The sequence below is a fragment of the Amia ocellicauda genome, unplaced genomic scaffold (assembly GCF_036373705.1).
Source record: "Amia ocellicauda isolate fAmiCal2 unplaced genomic scaffold, fAmiCal2.hap1 HAP1_SCAFFOLD_40, whole genome shotgun sequence".
NCBI classification, from domain to species: Eukaryota; Metazoa; Chordata; class Actinopteri; order Amiiformes; family Amiidae; genus Amia; species Amia ocellicauda.
The window spans coordinates 639634-653519 of NW_027102973.1; the positions used below are offsets into that span (position 1 = coordinate 639634).

Here is a 13886-nt window from a genome sequence, read left to right on the forward strand (position 1 = left end):
ATGATTTAAGACAATGTCAAGTTGAATTGGAAACAACTCTGATCCAAGTAAAAGGTCTGCAAAATGACAGATGTAAAGCGGTTGAAAATGAAAGGATAGTTTTGAAGGACCGGGATGTTTTGGAAATGCGTCTTTGCAAAACAGTCAGGGAGAAAGATTTGGGCACTGTAAAAATGGAGATACTCGAAGGCGAGGTCATACATTTAAAAAGGGACAGTGAAGAAATGAGGAGAGTAAATCAGGTGCTTAGGGGAGAACTCAAATCAACTGAAGTTGAAAATGAGCGTCTCAAGCAACAAATAGGGGCCCTGAAAGCTGCCTCTTGGTGGGCTGCAAAGCTGACACCTGACAGCATAAAGGAACAGCCGGAACCGGCCAATGCACGGAGTCGCACACCGTCTCCACATTTAGGCCCCGGGTTGCCTCGTCCTGATCGTACCCCTCCCTGTAGTCTTTCTCCACCCAGGGTAAGAAGCTCGTCGCACAGACGAACTTCCTCTCCCGAGAGTCCAGACCGAAAGGTTAACATGCGCCAGTTGAGAGAACTGGCTAAAGATTGTGAAACCTTTAACCCAGCAGACAAGGAAGGAAATGTGGAAGCGTATATTAAGGACATTAAGTATGCTTTGAGTTTCTATCCTGAGGCTACGGAGAAGGAAAAGGTTCTCCTAATCCGCAAAACTACCTCTCGCCAAGTCCATTCTTGGATGGAGAGGCAAGGGTCCATGGTCTGCGATAGGTTTCAACGCTTGTGCAGAGCATTAGTTAGGGACTATTCCAGGTTCATTGATCCAGTGGCAGCAGTGACTGCCGCACACCAGATCAAACAGGGTAAGCATGAGTCCCCCCGTGATTACTATGAAAAGCTTAGGAAAACCTATTTTGCGGGTCAAGATCGACCCGGGGCCGAGGAAGAGGTGAGCTTTAAAGGGTTGTTTGTTGCTAATTTGTTCCCAGCGATTAAGGAAATGATCATATTACATGCAGACGCAATGTATATGAACATAGCTGAAATTCGAAAAAATGGCACAGAAAGCTTGTGAAAGCAAGTACAATAGCACTTCTGATCGTAAAGATTCAAGCACCCAAGTACTGGCAAGGCGCTCTGAGAGCCCTATTTCTCCACTGGAGTTAGAGGGGACAGAGATTCAAAGAAGGAAAGAACCTCCCAAGGATGGAATCCAAGACACCCAGGCTTACAATAAAAAAAAGAAATCTGCTCCTAGCCTAGGTGGGTTAACTCAGTCTCTGAGCAATGTTGCAGTTTCTGAGCTACTGCTACGCTTAGCTCTGCTCCCTTTGCCCCCTCTTCCCAAACTGGAAGTTAGTAGCCAGGGTAAAGGGCCGGACTCGCCACCTAAGGAATGACTAGCTCTGGAACCACCCCCTGTCCCCGCCTCTGTGTTTTTGATTGGATGTGAGGAACAGCAGGGGGGTTTCTCTGACACATCAGCCCACTGGGACCTCCCAGTGGGGGAAGTTGCCTGCAGGCAAGCTGAACCTTTGGTGATGTTACTGGGTGATCTGACACAGAGAGGCAGAGCCAAGCAAGTTTACATAGAAGTGACCATTGAGAATGTGTGGGAGTGAGGAGCCTTGTTGGACACTGGGGCTGAAATTTGTTTAATGTCTGCCACCACAATGGGCAACCTGAAACAAATTATGGAAACCTCAGACCAACGACTGAAAGTGGAAGCTTGTAGTGTGAACATTACAAGTTACACAGAGACTAAGGCACAGCTCACTCAAAAGGCATTGTTAGAGTTCACCTTTGGGAAGATTAAGTTGGTTCATCCAGTTTATATTTCCAAATTTGAAACAGAGAAGTTGATCATTGGTCAGGATCTATTGAACAGGTTGTGGGCTCAAGTTGAATCACCAAAGCCGGTGGAATTGAATGACAGATATGATACAGCCACCAAGGTACAACTTCCCAATGAGACCATTTTTTGTGCATGTCCCTAAAGGGGGCACCGGCTTACCATGTAAGCCAACCATTCGAACCCAGGTCCCTACCAACTATTATAGACATAGTGAAGGTCAGGTGCCTGAATAACACCTGAATTCCCAGTCACCTCCCTCTGTTAATCAACTTCCACCTATTGGTTACCGTCAGTAACCATACTCAATACTGAGTAATACCAATTGTTTTTTTGTTTTAATGTACTAGTGTTATAATATGTAACCTGTATATGTGCTAGTATAGGATTGTCAATTTGATTGGAATACATTCTGCTTAAATAATGAACTATTAGTTTGTTTTCTTTGATTTCTCGGGGTCATGAATGGTGAAGTCCACTGTTGAATTCTGTTACATAACTTTGAGATAAATGCTTAACGTCTTATTTTGTCTTGAAGGGGATAACGTCCTAGTCGACCTCAGTCCCATTCAAGAAAGGGGGTATGTAGCGTTATGTTGGGTGTATTTGGATAAGAGTATTTGGGCTCTGAGCTGAAGCACGGATCTAAAGAAGACCTCTCCCCCCCAAAGTTATCAGATTTCCTTAGCTCATCAGCTTGGAACTGGTTTGCATCAAAGTGACAGTTTTGGGGAGGATGGCACCGAGAAGAGGCCAAATAGTTTGATATTCTGCTATGAGATGTCTGGAGAAAGGGGCCTGTAGGTGATAAAAACTCTTTGAAGTGGATGAGAGCCGAAATCCCGACATAGAGCTACGAACCCAGGCCAACCGGCATTTCCAAAAGATGGCATGGATTGACATCAGTCATAAATCAAGCCCCCCTCCAATAGGACACTGGGGGCTGAAACCGAAATCCAATCTCAAGAACTCAGGAACCAATCACCTATTGATCTGACAGACTATAAAGGACAAACAAGGCCTTTCTTTCTCTCTCTCTCTCACCTGAACCAGTAACTCGCTGCCACAGCTCAACCTGTAGCTCTGTTGCCCGAACCGGAACCAGAAACCAACCAAGTCTTTGCCGGCAACAGAAGAGTTAAACTGGGAGAAGGAGATTGAGCCGTACAAAGAATTATTTTAAAGGACTTTATTAAATAAAGAACTTTACAGACTGCGCTGCCCGCCTGTGCCCACCTGATCAGTGGAGTTTTACAGCTGGACAAATGACTAAGTCGACTGAATACGAAAGTGTCAGTCATTTAAATAGCTATTTGAGTTTTAAGAAACTTGACCCTTGGAACGAACAGGGCCCTGCTTTCCTCAAAGACTTTGTCTTCAAGTAACTACGGTGGAACCCTGATTACAAAGAAGATTTTGTGCACAACCTTGGAGCCTTCAAACCAGTGGAAAATCTGTTTGGAAAAGACTCTACATTCGCGAAACCCCAACTTCCAGGTGCATCGACTGAGTGGAAGTTCTTGGACAAAGCCGAACCGGACTGCCTTTGTTCCAAACCACACGGACCTCGTGCCGTGTGCTGTTATCTGAGCCCGAAGCCAGAGAGGCCTCTCTGCGACGAAGTTCACATAAGTTTAACAGTTTGGAGTTTGTGATTCATGACATTTGAGAAATCAATTAGAAATGTTAATCTGTGATTCATAACTCTAGAATGTGTAATATCATTTAGTTTTCTTAAATATAAATGTGTGTTGCATTCAACTGTTTTGTTGATAATTTTAGAAATAAAATCTGTCAACGCCGAGAAATATCTTCTCATTCCTGTTTAACTGTTTAGTCTGAAATTGACACAAGTTAATAGACACCAGATTATAGGTGGCCCTGCCTATCCTTAATCATTGAATAATAATCAGTTAAGGGAAATTGTGGTAACAAGTAATGATAGGATCTTTCTCTCCACCTAAACGTTAATGAGACTGATATATATATAACGAGAAGTTACCTGACATAAATACTAACCTGCATAGTTATTGAATGTCTGACTAACAATACTAATGAGAGACTCACCTTCGTCTTACTAACCGGTATTGTAGTCAATGTGTTTATAACCTTTTTTGTTTAATGATTTGTGTGTTATCATATGCGATCCCATGGTCTTTGATTTGGTCACGGAAGTGATTTGTCTTTGATTTGTTGATCTAGAGTTGAATTTTAATTAGTTTTTCCCTTTTGTATAATTAGTGTAGTGCTACATTTAGTCTTTGTTTTTGAATAAATTTGACAATTTATATCTTTGGAATTGGTGTCTGCGTCCAATTATTACAGAAATTGAGTTCTACAAGATTCCAGGATTCGTGATAAGGTGATACTATAAATTCACTTCTTTAATTGAATTTTATAAGTGTACCTTACGCTACACCTTTGACCACCACGTCTTCCTCCTCCCACTGCTTGACCTCTATTGTGACCTGGATCACCTGCCGGCTCCATGTTATCGCTGTGTTGTTGAGGTGGATAGCACTCATTTCACTCGATACTCGTACCACAATGTGAAATCAATCATCAATAACCAGTTGGCAGTATTGGAAAAGCAATTACAAGGGCCTGCATACATACAGTAATGTCAAATCTGATGTGGAAGAACAATTCCTTTATCCCTCTGTTCTCCACCAGGGTTGTGCTGTTCGCCTCGATTGGCAAGTTTGCAGTGTGAGGAGTGGATCCATGTCGTCGTTCCTAGGCACTTCACAGCTGTGTGGGTGGTCAGGAGCACCTGGTAGGGCCCTGTCCACCTGGGCTGTTGGGAGGACTTTCTCTTGTGTGCTTTGATATACACAGTCACCTTGCTGGAAGGGGTGGTAAACCTGCTGGGATGGTTCAGTCTGGGCGGCTTTCATCTGTGAATGGACAGCTTCGAAAGCACGTGTTAGTCCCATACAAAAAGACAACAGAGCATCATCCATCAAGTGGATGTCCATTTCCCTTACAGACAATGGAGGAGTGATGGAGAGTCTCATAAGTCATCCCATAATAATCTCACACAGAGAAAGACCTGTTTTTCTCAATTTGCTGACGATTTCATTGTCATTAGGACTATAGGAAGGGGATCTGGACGTTTGAGTCCTGTTTGTTTGCATATATTAGACAGCTTATTCTTTAATATCCCATTTTGTTTCTCCACTGCTCCAGCTGACTGAGCCTGATGGGGCAGTGAAAATGTTGTTTACCTCGCAGGGCTTTGCATAGTTCCTGCACTATTGTCCCAGTGAAGTGAGTGTTCCTATCACTGGAAATTTCCCTGGAATGCGAAATCTACATATAACATCCCTTAACTGTATTTTTGCTACTTTTACTACTTCAGCCTTCCTACGGGATAGGCTTCAACCCATTTAGAACACCTATATATTATTACAAGTATATATTCATATCCACAACATTTAAGCTTTTGAACACAATCTATTTGCATATTGCAGGATTATGAGCTTGACAAATGTGGCAAGTTCTACAATATTGCTAAGCTGTTACTATAAAACCTGGGGCAAACCAATTTAAAAGACTGATGCACACATCCCCCCTTTGCCCGTGTGGCCAACACCATGCGCCACATGGGCAAACCAGGGAAAGAGTGCCTGTGAGGCAACCAATGCATTAGCAAATGTTTGAGCTCTCTTATGGAAGGTGCAGTGGCCAGTTGCAATTTCCTGGAGCTTTTACAGTGCATCTCAAATTAAATTTCATCCAGCCCCAGGTCATAAAAGTCAAACCCTAGTTACGACATACATAACACATACATTTTGTTGCTTCAAAGAGAATACAAAAGTCAGCAAAACATTCTTTTTTACAAATTCAGTTTGTAAACTGTATTGTACATATATTTGTTGCGTTTTGATTTATAAACATTATACATTGTACAAATCTTAAGTGAAGGGCAATGGACTGATTCTGACTTCATGGCTGTCATTCTATTCATTTGAATAATGTGACATCTCCACTAATAGTACATTATAAATTAAACTATCAATAGAAGAATATGTGCTACTGCGGACGTCATCTGAGCAGTTTCACAATATATTGTAGATTCCTATAATCTGGAAAACCTTTAATTATAGTATTTTAACTTATTTCTCCACTGAGTCAAGCATCACTTCAGCGTAGTGGACCTCAGCATTGGTCTGTTCAAGTTGCTGTGAGGCTGTCTTTAAAGCCGCGCCCTCGGCCTACTGTGTCTCAACAAGAACACCAGCATCTTCTCCATATGGGTCAGACATCGGTTCCTTCAGGACACGATTCATAATATGCATATCTGCCATGTGGAATAAATCAGTCTGAAGACACAATGTGTGGTTCACACAACATCAGAGATCGTCCTTATAAAAGGCATCTCTATCACATTAGTTGACATTCGCACAATCTATAAGGTTTCTAGTAAAGGGACAATTCAAAATAATAATAATCTTGATTCCAATTTATCTCATTTATCAAATTATTTCAGTACAGCACTCAGCTGTCGTCAGCAGCATCATATCTCCTGTGTTTATTGAATCAGCTTTACTTCCTAGTGTAGATACTCTTTTTGTGTGGAGTTGTCAAAGTTTCAAAACAATGTGCTTATCTTTGTCCTTTTATCTAACTTAAATACCTGAGAACATTACAATAACTATTACAGCAGCTCCTTCAACACCATAGTTAATAGTAGTTGGGTAAATGATGGCAGTTATTAATCTTTGTTTCTCAATTCATTTTTTACCAATAAACCATAATTTGAAATTATTTCCATACTCCTATTATTCCTATTTTCATTATTATTAGTTTTATGCGGTTGTCATCTAGTATGTGATGTATTCGTCTGTATCAACATCAATATTATTATCATTATTAATACAAGCAGTGTAAATTACCATTCATTACACTCTTGCTCTGTTTGTAATAAGTTATGAACCCTTACACGTACTTACAGTCTCTGCCTTGTCTCTGACTTCTCTCTCTCTCTCTCTCTCTCTCTCTCTCTCATCTCAGGCTGCTTGTCTGCTCAGGCGAACAGGGGGAGCAGAGGAGCACATACGGCCCTTGCCCCCTGCCCCCCTCTTCCTAATTGATAGGGTATTTCTGTTTGTGAAAGGACTATTTCCAAACAGTTTTATAACTTGCCATGACTATGTTTCATTAAATTAGTTATGTTACACCTTTAGTTATACCTGTAGTAACTTCATTATTTTCCCTCATATTCCAGTCAATCACCATCAGAGTCTCTCGTGGCAGTACATTTGTCTCACACAGAACAAACTCTCCTTTCTCAACCGCTTTCAATTTTGGATAACATCGCACTGCATCCCAACAGCTGTTCTTTCTCCTATTCCTAATTTCTTACAAGAAAATGCAAGTTATATTTGATCGATTTGTATTATTACTATTTATATACATTTCACTACATTATTGTAGTTAATGAATGTATTTAATCTTTGGAAAATAAGCCTTTTCATTGATCTCAATAATGATGTCCAGGTACTTCAGGAAAGCACATTTTCAAAAAATGTGTCCAGTCAATGATTTCCCCAACTAAGAACCTGCGTGGGCACTAAGACTGTCCTCCTGCGCGGCTCATGTCTTTATTGTGTCACTTCCTCCTATTGAAGTCCAATCTACACCAGTACAGGTTCAGAAGAACTGTTCCCGAATCCAGATTGAACTGATCAATAGTTAATTTCTTACCTACACATTGTATTTAGGGATCTATTTCTAGGGATTTAAAAACTCTTCATTGTGGAACTCATAGCTTCCAAATGAGCACATCGTTAATTTCCTGGAGTATCTGGTTATCTATTTATCAATATGTAAGAAACCTTCACCGAATGTTTGTGGTTGCCTCGGATTCCTATTTCTAAATTTGGCTCTAATTCCATTTCTAACATGTTACTTTTAACTTCTGTATTCGTAAGACCTATTTAAATAACTTAATTTTGTATTATTATTTCTGTTTGCAATAGCATTCTGTGTACAGTTAAATGCTGACTTTCTTGTAGGTCTGTTATTACAACATATTTAACTGGCGTTTTTTAGCTATCATTCTGTAACTATTTGTGACTTATGACTCTCTTAGTCATATTCTGGACTATACAGTACATGAAAAAGTCAAAATATGGACATTTACCTTGCGCAAACTGAAAACGTACAAACATACAAAGAGACACATATTAATTTATATCCATAGTAAATTCAGATACCATGGTTTTGGTTGGCATGTTATATTGACCTGCAGTGTCTCAAACTACCCTTATTTATTACTTATCTAGTAATTTTCCTTCAGTATCTTGAGGACTGTCATTTATACTGAAAAACATATATATATATTTTTAATTTGTCTTCGGGGCATTCAGATTGAATTATGCCTGTTGTCTTTTCTTTCTTTTCTCTAACAAATGTTTTAAGATAGCTAGCTTTGGTTTCTCATTTCTTAATGCTTTGTATTCCTATTTTGCAAAACCGTTTTTAGGTGCTCAAGTCTATCTGAATCAAAAGTCCCATCTTCTGGAAACCTTAATTTTCTGTCACCTATTGTCCAGTCAAACGCACCGCTTCACTCCATAGTTATCATACATGTACCTTACATGTGTACCTTTAAGTGGCGGGTCGCCCGTCTTACTAGAGCTGTTCCCACACAGTAACACGTTTTCCCATTTTCTATGTATCGTTTTGTACACAACAACCAAGGCGTGCAAGCCCGCAAAATAACAATAAACGACAGGGGAGAAAACATAGCAAAAAACAAGAAAACACAAATAATACTAAATCCTATATAGGAATAACAACAAACATGCTTTTCAATGTTTGCATTTATAGAACTTGTATATAACTTAATGACTTTTCTTCATTTACCATAAACACTATAAACTTCTATAAACTATAAACATGTTATTTTATATTATCACCGGCGTATCAGATATTGAACAATTAATTAGCGCTCCTTTTTCTTTTTTTTTCTAATAGTAGGTCAAACCTACGCTGCAGTTTACAAACACACTTAAGCCTGCGGGAACCCAGACAGGAAAACACAGTCCTGTTCCTTCACAAACAAGAAGACACAGTCAAGTCTATGGTAACCCTAAGAAACCATGCTCCTCGGTTATTGGTGTCAATGGATCTCATTATCCTGAAACTTTCATGATCGAAACATGGAATACTGTTTGTCAGTTTCCATAAAACTATGCATTAAGAGTAATGCAACAGTCACTTATCATTTTGAGCAGCTGTATCAATTGATAGTTAGATCTTTGTAATGAAATGAATAGACAGTGATCTCAGATGTAATGTGTGAATTGCATTTTGAAATGGTAATACTTTGATGTTAAGTTGTGTCATTTTAGTTCAATGAACAAATGATCTGAGGTTGATGTGTATTGTATCCAAGCAATTGTAAAAAAGTGTTAGAGTTTTGAAAAATGTGCATTTTGATCATCGGGTGTGAGTTTAGTGTCTAGAGTTTTGAAAAATGACATCAAGGTTCTGAAATGAGTGCCAAAGTGATTGTAAAAAAGTGTAATATCAGGGGACAGTGGCTATTAGTGATCTGGCCTTCCGTGGCCTCTGTATTAATGTAACAGGTCACATTGTATGTGTACACTGATACTTGATAGTATAATATAGTACAAGTAAAAAACATACATAGGTATCATAGAAGTATTTTGCAGAAATGATTATGGATAGTTATCAAAATGGAGAGGAAATGCTAAATCCAGTCTCCCCAGGCTGAGCTTCTATTGCTGCACCAGCTGGCCCCACTATATGGATAGAGCCACACCAAGTACAAGAGTCTCCCCATTGCTATTTATATCTCCCTATCCAGTCTTCTTTATGTGTCAGGGTGGGGTGCCTATTCCCCTGCATGCTTTGAAACCTATAGCACCTGGGACGCACACTTGGGATCCGGTTCCTCTGCCCCTCACATACACATGAGGAATCCCAGGTGCTCAATACGTCATACTGTCTCTTTCATCTCATGTGTAAACTATGGACAAATACATGACTAAACGTGTTTAGTTGCTTTTCCCAGAATGCTTTGCGCCACGATATGCAAATAACGGGGACTATGATTGGCTCCCTGACATTACCCACACTGCGACTGATGCTACCCATTTCACTACCCAACAAAGACCCATAATATGCGTGTGTCTGTCTGTCTGTCTGTCAAAGTATGTGTGTGTGTTTCTGTGTGTGTCTGTGTCTGTCTGTCTGTGTGTGAAAGTGTGTGTGTGTCTGTCTGTCTGTCTGTCATGTAACTTGCACATCTGTGAGGGCACCACTAATGCAGAAAGAGATGTACACATATTGTTTATTTTCCATATATATGTATGTATGTATGTATGCATGTCCAATTGCTTTGACAATACAAATGAATTGAATTGAGAGGGAGAGAGAGAGAGTAAGAGAGAGAGAGAGAGACAGACAGACAGACAGACAGAGAGACACACACACACACACACACACACACACACAGAGAGCCAGCCAGCCAGCTCAGCGATGACATGACGAGCCTCTCTCAGCTTACTGCTATGACATCACAGAGCACGTACATTCCGTTTAACAAATCGTTAAACAAAAAAGGTTATAAACACATTGACTACAATACCGGTTAGTAAGACGAAGGTGAGTCTCTCGTTAGTATTATTAGTCAGACATTAAATAACTACGCAGGTTAGTATTTATGTCAGGTAACTTCTCGTTATATATATATCAGTCTCATTTACGTTTAGGTGCCGAGAAAGATCCTATTTGTTACCACAATTTCCCTTAACTGATTATTATTCAATGATTAAGGATAGGCAGGGCCACCAATAATCTAATGTCTATTAACTTGTGTCAATTTCAGACTAAACAGTTAAACAGGAATGAGAAGATATTTCTCGGCGTTGACAGATTTTATTTCTAAAATTATCAACAAAACAGTTGAATGCAACACACATTTATATTTAAGAAAACTAAATGATATTACACATTCTAGAGTTATGAATCACAGATTAACATTTCTAATTGATTTCTCAAATGTCATGAATCACAAACTCCAAACTGTTAAACTTATGTGAACTTTGTCGCAGAGAGGCCTCTCTGGCTTCGGGCTCAGATAACAGCACACGGCACGAGGTCCGTGTGGTTTGGAACAAAGGCAGTCCGGTTCGGCTTTGTCCAAGAACTTCCACTCAGTCGATGCACCTGGAAGTTGGGGTTTCGCGAATGTAGAGTCTTTTCCAAACAGATTTTCCACTGGTTTGAAGGCTCCAAGGTTGTGCACAAAATCTTCTTTGTAAGCAGGGTTCCACCGTAGTTACTTGAAGACAAAGTCTTTGAGGAAAGCAGGGCCCTGTTCGTTCCAAGGGTCAAGTTTCTTAAGACTCAAATAGCTATTTAAATGACTTTCGTATTCAGTCGACTTAGTCAATTGTCCAGCTGTAAAACTCCACTGATCAGGTGGGTCTGTGAAGTTATTTATTTAATAAAGTCCTTTAAAATAATTCTTCGCTCAATCTCCTTCTCATAGTTTAACTCTTCTGTTGCCGGCAAAGACTTGGTTGGTTTCTGATTCCGGTTCTGGCAACAGAGCTACAGGTTGCGAGTGCTACGTGCCTGTTCCCTAAAACCATGTGTTGACCTATGAACTCTGTTCTATAATGATATATGTTCTGCTTAGTTAGCCTTTAAGATAACATAGTAATGACTTTCTAGCATGTATGGATGTATGTATGTATGTATATATATATATATATATATATATATATATATATGTATGTATGTCCAATTGCTTTGACAATACAAATGAATTGAATTGAGAGGAAGAGAGAGAGAGAGAGAGAGAGAGAAAGAGAGAGAGAGAGACAGACAGACAGACAGACAGCTCAGCGATGACATCACGAGCCTCTCTCAGCTGACTGCTATGACATCACAGAGCACGTACATTCCGTTGCTTGTCGTCTGTCAACCACTCAGTCACTGCTAGCCAGACTGTCCCTAAGACAAAGTGTACAATACTTCAATTATATCTCCTCCAGACAGATAAAGAGTATTAAGAGCTACGATGAAGATACCCAGGAGACGTAAAAAGCTTGCATCACCTGGTATTTCCTGGAGGTCACCCATCCAAGTACTAACCAGGCCCTGGCCCGTTTAGTTTCCAAGGTCTGACGAGACCGGGCACGTTCAGGACGGTGTGGCCGCAAGCCGAGATGCCTGGCTGCATGATGTCTCTTAAAGGCTGGCGGATATTGATGGAACTTCCAGCAAAAAAATAAAATAAAAAGAAAAATGCAGGGAAAAATATCAGTGCAGCAAAGGGTGTTGAAAGTAGCCTAGTACGTGTACAATTCTTCAATTATATCTCCTCCAGACAGAAAGAGAGTATTAAGAGCTACGATGAAGTTACCCAGGAGACGTAAAAGGCTTGCAGCACCTGGTATTTCTCGGAGGTCTCCCATCCAAGTACTGACCAGGCCCTGCCCCGTTTAGCTTCCGAGATCTGACGAGATCGGGCGCGTTCAGGATGGTGTGGCCGCAAGCCGAGATGCCTGGCTGCATGATGTCTCTTAAAGGCTGGCGGGTATTGACGGAACTGCCAGCAAAAAAAAAAAAGAAAAATAGAGGGAAATATACCAGTGCAGCAAAGGGTGTTGAAAGTAGCCGGGTACGTGTACAATTCTTCAATTATATCTCCTGGAGACAGAAAGAGAGTATTAAGAGCTACGATGAAGTTACCCAGGAGACGTAAAAAGTTTGCAGCACCTGGTATTTCTAGGAGGTCTCCCATCCAAGTACTGACCAGGCCCTGCCCCGTTTAGCTTCCGAGATCTGACGAGATCGGGCGCATTCAGGACGGTGTGGCCGCAAGCCGAGAGGCCTGGCTACATGATGTCTCTTAATGGCTGGCGGGTATTGACGGAACTTCCAGCAAAAAAAAAAAAAAAAAAAAAAGAAAAAGAAAAATGGAGGGAAAAATATCAGTGCAGTAATGGGTTTTGAAAGTAGCCGGGTACGTGTACAATACTTCAATTATATCTCCTCCAGACAGATAGAGAGTATTAAGAGCTACGATAAAGTTACCCAGGAGACGTAAAAGCTTGCAGCACCAGGTATTTCCAGGAGGTCTCACATTCATGTACTGACCAGGTCCTGCCCCGTTTAGCTTCCGAGATCTGACGAGATCGGGCGCGTTCAGGATGGTGTGGCCGCAAGCCGAGATGCCTGGCTGCATGATGTCTCTTAAAGGCTGGCGGGTATTGACGGAACTGCCAGCAAAAAAAAAAAAGAAAAATAGAGGGAAATATACCAGTGCAGCACAGGGTGTTGAAAGTAGCCGGGTACGTGTACAATTCTTCAATTATATCTCCTGGAGAAAGAAAGAGAGTATTAAGAGCTACGATGAAGTTACCCAGGAGACGTAAAAAGCTTGCAGCACCTGGTATTTCCAGGAGGTCACACATCCAAGTACTGACCAGGCCCTGCCCCGTTTAGCTTCCGAAATCTGATATGATCGGGCGCGTTCAGGACGGTGTGACTACAAGCCAAGAGGCCTGGCTGCATGATGTCTCTTAAAGGCTGGCGGATATTGACGGAACTTCCAGCAAAAAAATTAAATAAAAAGAAAAATGGAGGGAAAAATATCAGTGCAGCAAAGGCTGTTGAAAGTAGCCTAGTACGTGTACAATTCTTCAATTATATCTCCTCCAGACAGAAAGAGAGTATTAAGAGCTACGATAAAGTTACCCAGGAGACGTAAAAGCTTGCAGCACTAGGTATTTCCAGGAGGTCTCACATTCATGTACTGACCAGGTCCTGCCCCGTTTAGCTTCCGAGATCTGACGAGATCAGTCGCGTTCAGGATGGTGTGGCCGCAAGCCGAGATGCCTGGCTGCATGATGTCTCTTAAAGGCTGGCGGGTATTGACGGAACTGCCAGCAAAAAAAAAAAAGAAAAATAGAGGGAAATATACCAGTGCAGCACAGGGTGTTGAAAGTAGCCGGGTACGTGTACAATTCTTCAATTATATCTCCTGGAGAAAGAAAGAGAGTATTAAGAGCTACGATG

The 13886-nt window shown here is 40.9% G+C and overlaps 2 non-coding genes and 4 pseudogenes across 2 annotated transcripts; all 6 read right to left on the reverse strand.

Annotated features, from left to right (window-relative positions):
* Window positions 1–11908: 11908 nt before the first annotated feature.
* LOC136734878 (uncharacterized) lies at window positions 11909–12027 on the reverse strand (annotated as a pseudogene).
* A 216-nt stretch (window positions 12028–12243) lies between these two features.
* LOC136734618 (5S ribosomal RNA) lies at window positions 12244–12362 on the reverse strand. Its single transcript, XR_010810594.1, has one exon. It is a non-coding gene; the product is annotated as a 5S ribosomal RNA (ribosomal RNA).
* A 210-nt stretch (window positions 12363–12572) lies between these two features.
* LOC136734637 (5S ribosomal RNA) lies at window positions 12573–12691 on the reverse strand. Its single transcript, XR_010810613.1, has one exon. It is a non-coding gene; the product is annotated as a 5S ribosomal RNA (ribosomal RNA).
* A 225-nt stretch (window positions 12692–12916) lies between these two features.
* Window positions 12917–13035, reverse strand: LOC136734851 (uncharacterized; annotated as a pseudogene).
* Window positions 13036–13245: 210 nt separating this feature from the next.
* On the reverse strand, window positions 13246–13364 carry LOC136734891 (uncharacterized; annotated as a pseudogene).
* A 215-nt stretch (window positions 13365–13579) lies between these two features.
* On the reverse strand, window positions 13580–13698 carry LOC136735070 (uncharacterized; annotated as a pseudogene).
* Between the last annotated feature and the right edge of the window lie 188 nt (window positions 13699–13886).